The 17557-nt window shown below is 39.9% G+C and overlaps 1 long non-coding RNA gene across 4 annotated transcripts in view; it reads right to left on the bottom strand.

Moving 5' to 3' along the window:
• LOC125126182 (uncharacterized) overlaps nucleotides 1–17557 on the bottom strand; it is a 255757-nt gene that overhangs the window by 237472 nt on the left and 728 nt on the right. For all 4 annotated transcript variants that reach the window (XR_007134539.1, XR_007134540.1, XR_007134538.1 and 1 more), the window contains exon 2: nucleotides 2558–2625. This is a non-coding gene — a long non-coding RNA (uncharacterized LOC125126182). The remainder of the gene's footprint in view (nucleotides 1–2557; nucleotides 2626–17557) is intronic.

Genomic DNA, 17557 nt, shown 5'->3' with positions numbered 1-17557 from the left:
GGGCACTCATTTTCAAAAATCAATTGTTTTAACTTAAAAAGTAACTTACTACTAACACAAAATGAAATGAGATAGCATGTTAATTATTTCAGATTCATTAAACAAATTTCACTTCCGATCAATAAAATTTTAATACAGGGAGATCTTATCTTCTAAATTCTAGATCACCTTCCAAAACTTACATTTTGCTTAGAGGCAAGGAGACATCTTTAGAACACATTGGTATTGTTTTGTTTTTTTTTTTCCAAGAACGGTCCCTAAATTGCTAGCATCACAGTTATTAGAGAATCTTGCTAGAATGCACATTTCTTAGCATTCACACCTTTGGAGACGGGCCTAATAAATTAGTTAGGATACAGTCTAAACTGCTATAATCAAGAGACAACAAAATATAGTGGCATCAACAGTCCAGTGTAGCCCAGGCTAGCCACTGTGGAGAAGGCAGCTGTACTTCATAAAGCTAAACAGGGAGTCAAATTAATGTTGCCCTGTTGTTGCTCTGCTAACCCTTGGGTTGTGGCTTTGCTTGCATAGGAGAAGCTGGTCCCTGACCATGTCAACAGACTATCACTTTTCTCAGCAGAGGGAAGGGGAAACCAAGGAAGTAGAAAGCAAACAATTCATCAGGAAGTACAGAAATTGTGCACATTCCATCGCCAGAAATATATGGCCACAGCCAGTTGCAAGGCATGCTGGGAACATGTGGTTTCTGACTCTACTGACCATGTGCCCTTTTAACACTGGCAAGGGGCAGGGTTTAATTACCAAGAGGACGAAGAGGATGGATATGGGGGACAATTAGCAGCACCTATGCATCTCCACTGTTAGTCAATCCAAATCCTCTGTCCCCACGGTGTGACCAGTCTCTAAGCTGGAAAAATGTTCTTTTATATCTGTTTCGATGTCACTTCTCCCAAGTACCTCTGGAACTTCATGGGCTATCTACACTTACTGAGAATACCAGCAATCAATAAAAAATAACAGCCCATATTAATGAAGTGCTAACTATGTGCCAAGAACCTTAAATGAATTAATTCATTGAATCCTTACAATAAGCTTAAGAGGGAAGTACTATTACCACCCTTCCTTACAGATAGGGAAACTATAACTTAAGGAAGTGCCTTCCCCAAGCTGTAAAATTAGTCTGTAATTCGTATGAATTGAGACTTGAACCCAGAATCTATGTGCTCAACCTTAGTCTGTACAATGAAGGGTTACATTTAAAAGAACATCTATCAGAGATCCCGTCATGGCTCAGTGGAAATGAATATGATTAGCATCCATGAGGATGTGGGTTCTATCCTTTGATCCCTGGCCTCAATCAGTGGGTTAAGGATTCAGTGTTGTCCTGAGCTGCGGCTCAGATCCCATGTTGCTGTGGCTGTGGTGTAGGCTGGCAGCTGTAGTTCCCATTCAACCCCTAGCCTAGGAACTTCCATAGGCCCAGAGTGTGGCCCTAAAAAGCAAAACAAAACAAAACAACAAAAAAAAATCTTTAAGAATTTATATATGTTCAATATAGAAGTCATTGAGATCAATTATTTGGATAAAAAGAAGCAAGATTTGGGGGAACTGTTAGAAGAGGCACACAAGCCTGACCCATTAATATCAGGATATTATCCCCATTAACATTAGGATTAGTGGAGTTCCCGTCATGGCTCAGTGGTTAATGAATCCCACTAGGAACCCTGAGGTTGTGGGTTCGATCCCTGGCCTTGCTCAGTGGGTTAAGGATCTGGCATTGCCATGAACTGTCATGTAGATTGCAGACACGGCTAGGATCCTGCGTTGCTGTGGCTGTGGCGTAGGCCGGCGGCTACAGCTCCAATTCAATCCCTCGCCTGGGAACCTCCATATGCTGTGGGAGCGGCCCAAGAAATGGAAAAAAAAATTAGGATTAGTATCCTAATATTAATGATATTATTGATTGACACAGAGCATTTACACTCTGCAAGGCACTATTCTATGTGCTTCACCCTTGTACCAAGCCTGAGTTAGGTCCTCTAATCAATCATCTTCAGTTTATAGATAAGAAAACTGGGGCACAGAGATGTTAAGTCACTTAGCCAAGGTCACACAACTGCTAAGAGTAATGTGCTTAACCACTAGCCTATACCACCAACATACAAAGAGAAGCAGGCATAGTCTCTTGGGACTGCTGATAGTTATGAGTCATATTGACCAAAGTTCTAATAGACATTGCCTTTTTATAGGGCATTTCTTAGGTAACAAGTTCTAGTTTATGAGTGAAGTTAGAGCTCTCTGATGCACAGATAAAGCAATTAGCAAGTCCTCTAAACTTGATGATGAAAAACATCTTACTTCATCATTATCAATTAATATTTATCAATTTCTACACTAAATCCTGGAGATACAGTGGATGTATTGCATTCTTATTTTTCATCATAGCTCCTTTAAGTAAAATGATTTCCCAAAATTTGCATTTGACCTTGGTCATGCAAGGCACACTTCAGGATGATTGGAGAGCACTAGGACAAGGAATGTTGTATTTCCGTCTAATGACCAGTGTTGTTTTTGCCCCCAAGCTTCATCTTACCTCTCACTGCTTCAGTGCACTTGGAACTGCCAAGCTCATGGTCTGCTGCATTCTAGAAACAATTCTCACTAAAAGAAAAAAGAATAGGCATTATTATTATATGAATTATTAAGAATATCAATGTACTGTATACATCTTTGGAGGGCATGAATTAAAGGGGTAGCGTGAGGAAGTTCCTCTGTGGTGAGAGAACAGTTCTTGATTGTGGTGGTAGGTACACAAATGTTTACATGAAATGAAACTACATCCTGCAGCAACATAAGGTTTACTTGTCTCCTCTCTCTTTTTTTTTTTTTTTGGTAACACCTATGGCATATGGATGTTCCTGGGCCAGGGACTGAATCCCAGCCACAGCTGTGACCTATGCCACGAGGGCAGCAACACCAGATCTTTAACCCACTGTGCCAGGCCGGGAGTTGAACTGGCACCACCAGAGACAAGCCAGATCATTAGCCCACTGTGCCACAGTAGGAACTCCTTGTCCCTCTCTTTAAAGGCTTTCCCAAATGGAAAATTTCAGCCAGCAAGAACTATTAGCACAGCTCTCCCTAGTCTTTGTGTTCATACCTACTAGTACCCAGGTGTGCTTTCATGTTTTCTACAGTTTACTTTTTATTTTTTAAGGCATCATCCATGGCATATGGAAGTTCTTGGCCAGTTCTTGGGCCGCAGCTGTCGCAACGTTGGGATCAGTTACTCTACTGCCCCAGGGATCTAACCAACTCCTCCACAGTGACCCAAGCAGATGCAGTCAGATTCTTAACCCACAGTACCACAGCAGGAACTCCCATATTTTCTACATTTTAAAACAGAAGAATAAGAGTTCTCTGGTGACTCATCAGGTTAAGGATCCAGTGTTGTCACTGCTGTGGTGTAGGTTCAGTCCCTGACCCTGTAACTTTTGCATGCCACGCCTTTTTCATGCTAGGCTACTTTTACAAATTAAAATCCCTAAGTGGTATAATATGGGTGGTGGGGGTGGGGTGGTGGGGAGTAGTATTTTGAAGAAAATCTGGGGAAGAGAGAGAGAAAGGATTTAAGGGTGTAGAAGCTATATTTATATTCCTATATGCTTAGTTCTTCCTTAATTCACTTATAAAATACTCATTGGACCACTCTAAAAGACCACTAATGAACTTAAGCCAATTCCCTCTGAAGCATTTTTGAGATACTGCACTTTTTCTAAAAATAAATTTAAATCATGGCCTTTTTCAACTCTTCCCCATAAATAATTTATGAATAAAAAACACATGGAAGTTTCTATTGTGGCTCAGTGGCAATGAGACTGACTAGTATCCATGAGCATACAGGTTCCATCCCTGGCCTTGCTCAGTGGGTTAAGGATCCAGTGTTGCCATGACCTGTGGTGTAGGTTGCAGATGCAGCTAGGATCTTGTATTTCTGTGGCTATAGTGTAGGCTGGGAGCTGCAGCTCCAATTCAACCCCTAGCCTGAAAACTTCCATATGTCACAGGTGCGGCCCTAAAAAGAAAAAGAAAAAAAATAACACATTATTTATTCTTTATTATCTTGTTTCTCTACCCCACCTGGGCAGTGTCAGTCTTCCTTCTACTTATAACCTTTATCTTGAACTTATAAATCATTATTTAGCATCTTTCATGTATAACTGAAGAGAAAGCAAAAGTTTTAAAGTTATTATGTCTTGCAAGGTGCTCTTAGTGAGTTTGTTTGTATTTCTTTTTTTTTTTTTTTATGGCTGTACCTGAAGCCTATGGAAATTCCCAGGCAAGGGGCTGAATCAGAGCTGTAGCTGCCAGCCTACACCACAGCCACACAGGATCCTAGCCGCATCTGCGACCCACACCATAGCTCATGGCAACACCGGATCCTTAACCTCCAGAGTGAGGCCAGGAATCGAACCCTCATCCTCATGGCAACACCGGATCCTTAACCTCCAGAGTGAGGCCAGGAATCGAACCCTCATCCTCATGGCTACTACTCAGATTCATAACCTGCTGAGCCACAATGGGAACTCCCTCAGTGAGTTTAATGTAATCTGTAGTATGACCTCAATTTTAATCTCTGAATATATATAATTACAGCTGGGAGGAGCTGGTATATAAAATTCTTAGTAATGGTTGTTTTAGGGTATGGAATTATAGGTGATTTTAGTTTTCTTCTTTCTATTTCTCTGTATTTTCTCAGTTTGTCTGCAGTGAACATTCTAGCGGACATTAACAGCATTCCATGACAGGGCTCTAATACCTCTGATGCTCATTATTCTTTAATATGAACTACTTGGATTTTTTTCAGAAACGTACTTTGATCTTTTGGGTGCTGCCACCAGTTCACTAACAGGAGTGATAAAGCTAAGTGTGAACTTCCCACATTTAAAAGAGTGCTAATTCATTCAACAGCCCAATTAAGTCACCACCTGATAACCAAATTCATTGCAAGGTATCAGACTCCAAACACCCTATTAATTAAATCTTCTGCTCTACATGAGCATACATATCCTGACTTTGTTAACTGAATCATGAAGTTTGTTTTTTTAAAACCAGCGATTTCCATATTATGTTGAAGGACAGTGAGTTGAAATAGCCTAAAAACTCATTATATTTTCAATTGAAAAACTCCTTGACTTAGAATTATGGGGACTTCACCATAATAAAGTATATTCAGTGTACACATACTAAATTATTATAGCTGTTTATTTGTCCTATTTAAACAGTTCTCAAATAACTTCTGTCTTCCCACAGTACTTTCTAGACAGAATTTAAACTATAAAATAGAAAGACAGGAAGCATAAGCATATAAGTTGGTACAACTGCTAATTAGACTAGACATTGGGAATAATCCAGCCCAGTGGTTCCCAATCCTCACTGGAACTTTGAGTCACCCAGCATTTTTTAAAATATACAGATGCCTGAGCCCTATCCCAGATCAACTGAATCAGGTTCTTAGGGTGGGGCTTGGGCATGGATAATTTTATAAACTAGTCACCTTTCTAAGCACTTTTACACCATCATTTAATACACAACCTCATGACATGTGTATTATTATCTTCTCAATTTTAATTGTGAGGAACTGAGGCTTAAGGAGGCAAACAGAAGTAAGTGGCAGATCCAGGATCAATCCAGACTGCATCACAGCCTGCATTATGCTATGCAGTTTCACAATCCTTCAAGCTATCTTCACAGAGATTGGAATATTGCCATATAACTCTTAGCCAGGATATATGCATTCAGAAGATATAGTCAGAAATGAATAAATGCAGAAAATGTAGACTGATTTTACAGAGAGCTAAAGGCAAGAGTAAAATAGAAATGAAAGAAATTTTACAAAAGATACCCTCAAACAATGAAAATCAAGAGAGCATGGGAGTGTCCATCTTGGCTCAGTGGTTAATGAATCTGACTAGGAACCATGAGGTTGTGGGTTTGATCCCTGGCCTTGCTCAGTGGGTTAAGGATCCGGCATTGCTGTGAGCTGTGGTGTAGGTCGAAGACGCGGCTCAGATCCCACGTTGCTGTGGCTCTGGTGTAGGCCGCCAGCTACAGCTCCAATTAGACCCCTAGCCTGGGAACCTCCATATGCCACGGGAGTGGCCCTAGAAAAGGCAAAAAGACAAAAAAAAAAAGAGAGAGAGAGAGAGAGAGAGAGAGAAAGCATGGTCTGGGGAGTTCCCTTGTGGTACAGTGGGTTAAGGATCCAGGGTCTTTGCTGCGGTCAAGGTTTGATCTCTGGCCCTGGGAACTTCACATGCTGTGGGGCATGGCCAAAAAAAAAGAAAAAGAGAGAGAGAGCATGGTCTGGCTGATAGCGATCAGGATTGTGTTATCATTTATTGAGAGATTAAGCAACTTGCCCAGGACCACACAACTAGTAAGTGATAGAGCAGGGATCTGAATTGAGGAAATGTGGCAACCAAACCCAAGCAACTGGAAAAGAGGGGATGAGAAAACCAATCCAACTTAATGATCAAACTCACAAATATTTATCTAGGCCAACTGTGTAAAATGAAGCCTTCTTCCTCAACCTAAACTTTATTATCAATATCATCTAGTTTTGAATAAAATGCATATGAGAAAAATCAAAACTTCTCCCTTAAGAACCTGACAATTAAGTGGGGGAGTTACAGTAGAAGCAAGATGAGATTCAGAAATTAGGTAAAGTGGGTTAAAAATAGGACTACAGCAGCTCAGGTTGTTGTGAAGGTATGGGTCTGATCTCTAGCCTGGTGCCTTGGGTTAAAGGGTTGGCATTGCTGCAGCTGCATCTCAGATAGAGGCTGCAGCTTGGATTCAATCCCTGGCCAGGAAAACTTCCATATGCCAGGGTTCGCCAATAAAAAGAAAAAAAATACTACATAAGAAGTGAGATTGTATGTTCTTTAAAGTACCTTCCAACTGGTGAGGATTCTATGAATCTCTTTGCCTTATCAAAGTTTTGCTTTGAAACATTAGAAAAGCTTCATAAGATACTAAACAAACCACAAGCACAGGGCTTCCAAGGAGAGAAAAGAACCTCTGCTTTAGGTGTTCTAACTCTGCATGCAGAGCTTTGAATTTGAACACCAAGTCAGCAAATCTGATTCCTTTTGTTAAGTATAGGAAGAACCAGTTTCAATCGTATCATATTCAACTGTACAGTTGCTTTGTGTCCAGAAACTACTTGCATTGTAGAAACTAGAAATTCTCCATCTTACCTAAATATCAATAAAGGGAGGTGAAAACCCTAACCAAAATATATTTAAGGTGTTCATGTGAGCAGATGGAAAGAATGCAATGCTAGTTCTACAGAATACCTGATGGAGAATCTGGAGTTTGATTGCTTGTCTTCGATGGCATTTTCAAATTACTTTTAAAAGTAGGTCATATGTGCCTGCCCAAATTAGAAGACAATTCTCAAAGGACTACTGCTATGTTTTGAGAAATCTCTTTTGGAGCACAGGCAGCCTTGTCCCCAGAAAGGATTATATGTAACAATCCTATCTTGCCTCCAACAGGACCAGAATGGGGTGGAGACACAGGATTCAACACCCTCTGGCTATTGTCTAGGGACCAATTACTATAGTCACAGCTAACTTAATGGGATCCTGAGTAACATCATTAAGGGCACAGTAGGCAATAAATGATTACAAAAAACCTTGTGAAATTCCCTAGGTATCTATGCCTAGTCTAACTCCCTTATCTAATACCATCTATGGATGCACAGATGACCTGGAAATGGAAACTAATAACTGCTAATTGAAAGAAATCTAACTTAAGCTTCTGTATACTGTTTATTGCATGATATATCTTAGTTCACACCTAGGGAATCTAAACTAGTTACTGTTAATCTCTTTGGAACTCTGACCTAACTCAGTCACTAGGTTTCATAATGCCTACTTGTGCTAAGTGAAATAGTATTTTAAAAACTCAGTTGAGGGAAAATAGTTTTTGTTGGGAGAATTTTACAACTTCTTAAGAGATGAGTCAGGATGCCAAATGGAGTGAGGTTGTTGTTAAAATGCAGATTCTTGGCCACTTCCCAAACCTGCTAAATCCAAACCTTCAGGGCTAGAGCCTAGGGACCTAAATGTAAACAAGCTCCCTGGGGGATCCTTATGTACTTTAAAGTTTGAAAATTTCTGCCCTAGGTTATCGCCAAACCAAAACTAAAAATCACCTGTTACTACATAACACTATAAAATGTTGAGGAATTCCCACTGTGGCTCAGTGGAAATGAATCCAACTAGGAACCATGAGGTTTCGGGTTTGATCCCTGGCCTTGCTCAGTGGGTTTAGGATCTGGCGTTGCCGTGAGCTGTGGTGTAGGTCACCGACGCGGCTCAGGTCCTGTGTTGCTATGGCTATGGTGTGGGCCAGCAGCTCCAATTAGACCCCTAGCCTGGGAACTTCCATGTGCTGTAGGTGTGGCCCTAAAAAGCAAAAATAAATAAATAAATAAAAATTAAAAATAAAAATAAAAACTACAAAATGTTGAACTTTTGGCACAACTTTAATTGGCTATAGGAAATCAGCACTTCTCAGTATTAGAAAAATTCCTGTTACAATGTGACTTTCTCATATTTAGTGGCATGATTCAGCACGTAGCATAGATGCCACACAGCATTACTATAGAAATCTGGTCCATCCTGTTCAAGGCTGCTCCCCACCCCTTAACTGGTACTATGATTGGTATGTCCTGAACTTAATCACTGTCTTTCTCCTTTATCATATAAGCTCTCTCATCTTCTCTGAAGTAAGAACAATGTTAATTGGGAGTATCACATAAAAACCAGTATACTTTTCCCCTAACAATATTTTAGATTTTTTATTTTTCTTTTCAGTGTATTTAATGACTGAATAGCACAATAACTTGTCTCTATGGGGCAAGCCTCTTTGACCGCCTAATATTCTGCTTTTACATGGTATTCAAAAGTCTGTCTGAGCTAACACAATGACAAACAAACCTCAAGGATGAAATTGGCTTCTGCAGCCCAAGAGAAAGACTATGGCCTCAAGGGATATGAGGCTAACGTCTCAGGCACATGAGAATTATTTTAACAAATCCAAAATGAAATCCTGTCCTGGGCAAAGAATTTTTTTGCCTTTCAGAGAATATCAGAAGCCTGAAAATTTGTAAAACTATTAAAGAACTGGTAATGGCAAGAAACTTTTTTTTATGGAAGTTTCCATGCTTGTTTGTTTTCCGGGAAGAAATAATAGCCAGCACAAACACTTGATGAAAACAACATTTATCTATCTAACTGAGCTCACACAGAAACTAGAAATTGGAATGTACCTGTCAAAAAAAAAAAAAAATAGGCACTAGAAATCAAACCTCTTTCACAAAGAAAATTCTCCCAATCAGACATCATTCAGCCTGGCTCCATTAGCGTCACTTCTCAAAAAGCAGAATTCTTAAATGGTATGAATCATAACAGCTGGCTTCCACCAACTGCCACTCCACAAGACAGGAAGCTGGTTGTCAATGGGTGGTAGGGTGTCACTGTCCAGGCAGCTCTGGCTGATGGTGGTGGGACCTGTGAGAGGAGCGGAAGCCCATCAAAGGAATTTTTTGCAGGTAGTAGCTTAGTAAATGATACTTTTGCAAATTTTTTGCATTTTGGCTATGATGCAAAAAAAGCTCTAGTAAATGTCATAGTCCACAGGGGTCTTTTTCTATCAGGGAAGGGATATAGGAAGTATGACTACAGTCCATTTTGAATTTATAATCAATATATAAACTAAATGGGAGTTCCCATCGGCTCAGTGGTTAACGAATCTGACTAGGAACCATGAGGTTGCAGGTTTAATCCCTGGCCTTGCTCAGTGGGTTAAGGATCCGGCATTGCCGTAAGCTGTGGTGTAGGTCAAAGATGCAGCTGGGATCCCACATTGCTGTGGCTGTGGTGTAGGCCGGCGGCTACAGCTCCGATTAGACCCCTAGCCTGGGAACCTCCATATGCCACGGGAGCGGCCCTAGAAAAGGCAAAAAGACAAAAAAAAAAAAAAAATGAAGACAGAGCACATTGGAATTATTGAAAAATAATCCATTTGCTTGGATAATAAGATTAAAAAGGAAATTCATTAGAATGCTACAGAAAATTTGTTTCTTTCTTGCAGAGATATTTAAATTCTATAGGAGTTCCCATGTGGGGTAGCAGGTTAAGGATCCAGTGGCACTGTCTCTGCAGGGCTCAGGTCTCTGCTGAGGCAAGGGTTTGATCCCTGGCCTGGCACAATGGGTTAAGGATCCTGCATCACTGCAGCTATGGTGTAGGTCACGGCTATGGCTCAGATTCAATCCCTGGATAGGAACTTCCATATGCCACAGGTGTGGCCAAAAAAAATAAAAAATAAAAAATAAAGTTAATTCTATAAAGCTATAACAATCATGAAAATGTATGGTATTGGCAAAAGGATAGACACATAGATCTTTATTAAATAGAGTACAGAAATAGACCCATATAAATACTATGGCCAATTGATTTCTGACATAGATGCAAAGGCAATTCAAGGGAGAAAAGACCACCTTTTTAACAAATGGTGTAAATATGTACACACACACAAAAATGAACCTAGATACTTATTTCACATCTTTTACAAAAATTAACTTGAAATATGCCACAGACTTAAATGTAAATGTAAAACATTTAAGGAAAACATGGAAAATTTTTGTGACTTCGAGCTAGACAAAGAGTTCCTAGATATAACACCAAAAGCACTACCTTAAAAAAAAAATTGATAAGTTGGACTTTACTAAAATTAAAAACTTTTTTTGCTCCACAGAACAATACATTTTGCTCAGTAAAAGATACTTCAAATGAATTAAAAAATAAGCCAGAGGCTGTGGGGAAAATATCTGCAAATCACATATCTGACAAAGAACTTGTATCTAAATTATATAAAGAATTTTCAAACCTCAACAATAAGAAGACAACTCTATTTAAAAAACTGACCAAAAATCTAAAAGGCCCTTCAACAAAGAAGATATAAGAATGACAAATAAGCATACAAAAAAGGTATCCTACATTATTATCTTTAGGGAAATTCAAACTAAAACCACAATGAGACACTAATATGCATCCCGTAAAATGACTAAAATTAAAAACAAAACCCAAAAAGTTGACAGTACAAAGCATCGGTAAGTACACGGAGAAACCCATACTCTCAAAAAAAAAAAAAAAAAAAAGTGGGATCGCCACTTAGGAAAATAGTTTTCTAATTCTGTAAATATTCTATCCTGCTATCCTGGAAGGGTCATGTTGGTACTTAAAACTGCCAAAATCCAGTGCAACAGCAAAAGCTTCTAAAGAGTAGGCCATAACAGATCAAAAGATCAAATATGATACCTGAATAAATGGCTGACTGAAAACAAATGTGATCAGGACAACTGCAATTCCAATTCTCTAAGTAAAAACAGAAAATCATCTCTGTTCATATGTATGATATATATACTTTCTACTTCTTGCCATAATATGTTCTGGAAACCATGTTATAAAGTGGGTGGTATTTTCCCATGGGAAAAAGTGAGATTATTAGGGATTGTGTTTTTGACCAAAGACTCATCAAATAAATCATATATATGAACAACATGCAACAAAAGCAAAAATATCACAACTGTAAATACTTATAATTTAAAATCATAAGATAAGCACTTTCAAATGGGCACCAATGCACATATTTATTATACCAAGTATTCCAACATATCACAAATTATCTATACCATACATCAAAACAGAATTAGCTTTCATAAATCTCATTGAAATCAATATGCTAGCTATCATAAACCAAAGTGGAATGGATCATTTTATTTACCTTCTAACTATTTAATAGAACATTTGGTATTTATGTGGAAGGAGTGATTCCAATGACTTAACTCTGGCTTTCAAGACCAAAAACAAAACCAACCCCCAACTGGTCTCCAAAAGTAGAACCAACTATTACTTTATTCTTTTTTTTTTTTTGTCTTTTGTCTTTTTAGTGCCGCACCTGAAGGACATGTAGGTTCCCAGGCTAGGGGTCTAATCAGAGCTGTAGCCGCCGGTCTACACCACAACCACAGCAATGCCAGATCCAAGACGTATCTGCAACCTATACCACAGCTCACAGCAACATGGATCTTTAACCCACTGAGCGAGGCCAGGGATCAAACCCCAAACCTCATGGTTCCTCGTCAGATTCATTTCCATTGCACCACGACTGGAATTCCACTTTCTTCTTAATTTTACTGCAACAACCTGACACATTCAGTATAATTCCTTAGAGGTACAACTATGCTCAAAGACAGAAGTGCTAAATTTGGAAAAGGAAATTTTAGGTTCTAACCAAGCTCTGTTACTTACTAACTTAGGTGATACATAGCCTCTCTGAGCTTCAGTTACCTTAAAGGTAAAATGAGTATGAAACAATGACTACCTCATAGTGTAGAGAGAAAATTCAAAGAGATAATATATCTTATTTGTTTTTAAAGTGCAAAGTCCCATCTGGAATAAGCTATGATTAATTATTCAATATTGTTCTTGATGTTGATGGCATTTGGTCCACTATTAGCATGCTTTAAAGTGAAAAGCTGAGCAGATATTTTGAGCCCTCTAGTCCTCCTACCGCCTCAGTTTACTTAGAAATACATGTGCTTCTTTTCAGTACAAAACAGCATGGAAAGAGTAAGAGTTGTAAGGTCTCTTTTTACCACTCCTCTCATTCTCAAGAGTTTATCTGACACTTTTCTGGGCACTTTGCACTCTATCGAAAAGCCACGAAAACAATTATCATGTGGGAGAAAGGGACACTTCGGTCCCCATATTGTGCAATTCTGTGGACAGGATATTTTTTTCAATCAGTACAGAAGGAAAGAATTTTCTCAGTGTGCAGGAGAATTAAGCCTGAGCCTTTTTGCTTTCAAAGGACATATAACTTCATAGAGACTGCTCTTCAAGTGGGGAAAGATAAGAACGAAGAAGGAAAGAAGCCCCGAAAGGTATCAGTCAAGACTGGATACCTGTCTTAGGAAGCCAAAATTGTATTTTCCATACATCTGAAAGAAAGAGAGAGAACCCTACCTCCTTCACCTTCTACACAGCACCACTGAGAGAAAGAAGGAATTTGAACTGAAGAAGGATGTGAGAGGGTTTAGCAGGAGGGGGTGCTTTTCTTCCTCCCAGATTACAAATTTTGAAAAGAACCAGGGGGTTCCTAGGAGGAGTGAAGAACTTTGGAGACTAAGAGAGTGCAGAGTTAGTAGGCTAGAGCTAGGACACCTTCCCCCAAGGTTGAGAAGGGGCAGAGGCTGCCAGTTCCAGGATGGGTACATTCCAAATCCACTGTTTTTTCAACTTCCCAGGACAGTACGTACCTGGATAGATGAGTTAGGCCTAGTACCCTAGTTCCCAAAGGAGCTATACCTTTCAGGAAATCATGTAGACAATCATCATGAATGTTTCAGTGCCAAATAGTGACTAGGGAAGTTTCAGCCTCCCTTCTCATAATCCTTATCAATGCCACCCTCAACCCCACCACCGAATAAGCACATGATCTAAGTAAAACCAGTATGTTTGCTATGTAAACACAGTTGTTTTTGTTTGTTTGTTTGTTTTGTCTTTTTTTTGCTATTTCTTGGGCCGCTCCCACGGCATATAGAGGTTCCCAGGCTAGGGGTCAAATCGGAGCTGTAGCCACCGGCCTACACCAGAGCCACAGCAACACGGGATCCAAGCCGCGTCTGCAACCTACACCACAGCTCACTGCAACACCGGATCGTTAACCCACTGAGCAAGGGCAGGGACCGACCCCGCAACCTCATGGTTCCTAGTCGGATTCATTAACCACTGCGCTACGAGGGGAACTCCGTAAACACAGTTTTAATTCAGGTGCCCTGGTTCCTTGCATTTAGAGTGCAACTAATCCCAAACCTTCCTAAAGGGAAATTCTCAAGAATAAACTATATATTGGAGTTCCCGTCGTGACACAGTGGTTAATGAATCCGACTAGGAACCATGAGGTTGCAGGTTCGATCCCTGGCCTTGCTTAGTGGGTTAACGATCCGGCGTGGCCATGAGCTGTGGTGTAGGTTGCAGACTTGGCTCGGATCCCATGTTGCTCTAGTGTGGGCTGGTGGCTACAGCTCCGATTTGACCCCTAGCCTGGGAACCTCCATATGCTGCAGGAGAGGCCCAAGAAATGGCAAAAAGACAAAAAAAAAAAAAGCTATATCACTCAATCATACAGTGAAATGGGGATTCAGAGACAGATTTGGATGATGATAATAAATAATGCAATGTGACATGTCTTACACTTAAAATGGAATAGAGTAAAAAATAATCCCACATGATAGAACAATTGTTCAGCTTAAAAATTTGTGTTTCAGCAACACTTATTTACATTCCCCCCATAAGTATTTCACTTTTATTTTCTATAAATATTTAGTAAAGTTCCTTTAAAAGCATCTACTTCAGTTGTGTCTAAGGAAAGGAGATTTTTGAAGAGGGCTGGACAAAGTCTTGAGAGAAGGGCAACGTAATGGTATAGGGTCAAACATGATGTGGGCAGGAGACATCAGGGAGAGAGAATTTCAAAGGAAAAGAAATTCCACCTGGAAATTCCAAAGAGCTTCTCTGCTCTCTAACTCTATAAATTTCTGTGTGCTCTTTTCATAACAGAAGCCACTGCCTGGTATTAAGACATTAGTAGAAACTGTTTTACAAATGGCTTTAAGAAATATCTCACAAAACTCCTAAGACATGTATGAGACAGAATGGCCTTCAGCACTGGAAATCACTCAAGCAGAGACTGAAAACTAGAAAGCTGTAGGCTAACTCAGGCTCAGGGACTTTTTTAATGTCCACCAAACGTTTACTGAAATTTTTAGGTAAGTGCCAACAGATAAAAATCAGAGAGCTCATGTAAAAATCTTTGATTTACAGCTTTTCTTGAAAAAATGAGAAGATCACCTGGCAACAATCAACCAGACCAGGAAATCACTGAGCCCTATAAACACTCCCTGCTTACCACAGGCCAGCACCTTTGTCCCTGTGGCATAGTATCTGGGCTGCTTTACTCGTTTCGGGTCCTAATGGTCCCTGAAGCCATCTGAATTGGTGACCTCAGCTCCAAAGGAGAAGTGAGAAATGGCCATTAAATACGTGGCAACTTGGAATGAGGGGTGGCCTAGCACTTAAAGGCCAGGGAAGGCCCTGATGTTGTTCACACAAGCCCTGTCTGCATTGCACACTAGACATCAGAGATGGAGCTGGCCCCAAACCAGGTTACTTCCTTTTTGCCTTTTTCTTGCCCTGAATTATCATATAGGACAGAATTTCTTCTCAGTTATTAAATCCAAACAATAGCTGCTCAGTGTAGTGACCAGACAAACACTTCCAAGAGTCGATTCAGACCTGGCCTCTCCTGGTTGTAATAGGTTATGCAGGTTGCCTTTAAATTAACAGTATCTCACTTTCTTCATTCATATACTGAATGAGTTCAGCCAGAATAATCATTAAGATCACTTTTAATTGGCCTCCATCTATAGCACCTCTACTTATCTAGAATCTATTCAACCCTCAAGAAATGTTCAAGTTCTACACATCCAGAAAACATCTCCAGAGAGTGATGATGTTTTCTTTGAAGTTTTAAGTTCATCACCACTACCACCCAAATTAGCATTTACTAATTTCTTTTTTCTGTCTTTTTAAGGCCTGCATATGTAAGTTCCCAGAGTGTAGCTGCTGGCCTACATCAGAGCCACAGCAACACAGAATCTGAGTAGCATCTTTGACCTACACTACAGATCATGGCACTGGCAGATCCTTAACCTCCTGAGTGAGGCCAGGGACCGAAACCACATCCTCATGGATACTAGTCAGGTTTGTTACCACTGAGCCACAATGGGAACTCCAACACTTACTAATTTTCCAATCACCCTCCTTTGGATTTTTTGGTTCATTCCCCATATTCAAACAGAAAATCCCTTTAAATAAGAGACTGGCTGTTTAAGTTTTAAATCTTTCACAGCATTTTACATTTATTTAGCATTCAGTAAGTGTTTGTTAAACTGAATAATGACACAGAACATATCTATAAAATGGCAAGCTTCCCAAAGAGCACCTTTCATCAACTCCGTGAATTATCCTTATCAGTATCACAACTTGCCTGTTTGATTCAGGCAGGCATAATATGTACTATGCACTGAAGAGACCCACAACTAGATTACCCTATTACTTTGTACACGGTCATGACTTCCTTCCATAGTTGAAATGTTCGAAAGGGGAAAAATACAAACAATAACTCGCTACAATAATATATTACTCAAAGATTAGGTTACTCACTAAAACAGGGCACGAGAAAACTTTTCCAACCACAATTAAGAAAAGAAATTCTATTAAGGGGCTACAGGTCAGACATTTGAAAACTAGAGTGAAAACCACCCTTGCTCCTCCCCACTCCTTGGATGTCATCAGAAGTTCTGAGTAAGAGGAGGCCAAGTGTAGATGCCATGTGGGTGGGGATTTACCCATCTTCATCAGAAAAGCAATGGGATACAGGTTTTACTTGTCTGGTCAAACTCCCCCCCCACCCCCGCCCCCCAAATAATTAAAGCTTTAGATATGTGGTCGCTCCTTCCCTATCAGTGTAAAGCAAACAGCAGAAAAGAATAATTCAAGTATAAAATTACTTTTCAAATTTGTGATTGCCTTAATTTTTTCAATGAATTTAAGATAACACTCTAGTAAAGTAAATTAACAAGTGTTAATCATGTTTAACTGCTAGCCGAATCTACTGGATTGAAATAAAGTCAGATTTAAAAATGCTCTCCTGTGATGCCACAACCCTTAATGCAGGCGTTTCCACTTAACTCATATACTATTGGAAGGAGAATTCCTTCCGTAATTTGTATTATGCACTTAAAATGCTTGAGGGTCCGAGTCAAGAGGTAATGTAGATTTAGGCTGGAGTATTTATTAAGGGGGCTGAAGAAATCATGATAAACTCCCACTTTCTGGAAAATCATAGCTCTATCCAATTGAAACGTATGGGAAATACTAATTAAATACCTATAAATTTTTCTGGGGAATCCTTATAAAACGCAACAAGGTTTTACAATCTGAGGGAAACAACAACCGTCTCAATTTTTTTAAAGAAATTTTCAAAAAACTGCCTTGCAACAATTTCAAGACTTTTAACGGTTTGTTTTCCTCCGGTGTTTCTGATCACCCAGTTAATTCATCCTCTCTGACTGGAAGCCTGTGTCGGTCCATCCACACACAGCCTGAAGAGGGCCGGTGATTAGGCTCCTTGGTTTAGCCACGCCTACACGCGGAGCATCGCGAGGAATGGAAAGCACGCCCAGCCTCCGCACCCCCTCACACACCCATCTCCTCCACCTAACATCAATTGCTTAAACTCTAGCAAGGTTCTCCTACATCCCTGTCAAATGAAATGGACAGAACCCAAACGAACCAGAGAACCATGTCCATGCTTCTCTTAATTTAGGTCAAGGACACTTATACCCTTCTAACAGCCCTTTGAAAGGAGATGTCATCTCAACCCTAAG

The sequence above is a fragment of the Phacochoerus africanus genome, chromosome 4 (genome assembly GCF_016906955.1).
Source record: "Phacochoerus africanus isolate WHEZ1 chromosome 4, ROS_Pafr_v1, whole genome shotgun sequence".
Classification (NCBI taxonomy): domain Eukaryota; kingdom Metazoa; phylum Chordata; class Mammalia; order Artiodactyla; family Suidae; genus Phacochoerus; species Phacochoerus africanus.
Note: the sequence above shows the minus strand (reverse complement) of the source record. Positions and strands in the feature narration are given on the sequence as shown.